This window comes from Phocoena sinus, chromosome 1 (assembly GCF_008692025.1).
Source record: "Phocoena sinus isolate mPhoSin1 chromosome 1, mPhoSin1.pri, whole genome shotgun sequence".
Taxonomy (NCBI): domain Eukaryota; kingdom Metazoa; phylum Chordata; class Mammalia; order Artiodactyla; family Phocoenidae; genus Phocoena; species Phocoena sinus.
Genome location: NC_045763.1, coordinates 30380268 through 30381186, shown reverse-complemented (window position 1 = coordinate 30381186; position 919 = coordinate 30380268). Strand labels below are relative to the sequence as shown.

Sequence of the window (919 nt, the reverse complement as noted above, 5' to 3'; positions counted from 1 at the left end):
ACAGCTACCCAACAAGTCATTAACATACAGAAACATACATCATGAGAAGCAAGAAATAGCACCCATCCCTTCTGCATACTAGCAACTTGGCACTCCTGAGCAACGTGCTCACATCACTGAGGTCTGTGAACAGTCAGTCACTTTCCGCATTCATCCTGAGTGAAGGATGGAATGACTTAAGTATAAATGCGGCATATTATAAACAATTTCTTACAGAAGAAGTCACAAAGTAAACCAAAGTATTTTACATAATTTACTACAAAACACCGTAAAAACTTCCTTCACTTAAGCTCTCTCTCCCTGTAGCCGGCGAGCCAACTGCATGTCTCTGGGCATGATGGTGACTCTCTTTGTGTGGATAGCACACAGATTAGTATCTTCAAATAAACTCACCAGGTACGCTTCACTAGCCTCCTGAAGCGCACCGATGGCGGCACTCTGGAACCTCAAGTCGGTTTTGAAATCCTGGGCGATCTCCCCCACCAACCTCTGGAAAGGCAGCTTCCGGATCAGAAGCTTGGTGGATTTCTGGTAACGACGGATTTCTCCAAGAGCAATGGTCCCGGCCCTGTAGCGATGAGGTTTTTTTCATCCCGCCGGTAGAGGGGGCGTTTTCTCGGCCGCTTTAGTGGCCAGCTGTTTGCGGGGCGCTTTGCCACCCGTGGACTTGACGAGCGGTCTGCTTGGTTCGGGCCATTTTCTTTCGCCCCATGCCGAAGTCTTACACCGCTTCTCCGACCGCCGCGCAGTTCCTGCTGCCCAGTAAAGAGCCGTAGCTGCTGAGCTAATGGAAGAAGCTCCTCCAACTAACGACCAAACGGCTCTGCGCTCTTCATTCCTTTTTAAGGCTTATTAATATTTCATTGTATGTATATACTATATTTTGCTTATTCTTTCATCCATCAGTGGACACTTGGGT

The 919-nt window shown here is 47.9% G+C and overlaps 1 pseudogene; it reads right to left on the bottom strand.

Annotated features, from left to right (window-relative positions):
• Positions 1-285: 285 nt before the first annotated feature.
• Positions 286-697, bottom strand: LOC116757892 (annotated as a pseudogene).
• Positions 698-919: the final 222 nt, after the last annotated feature.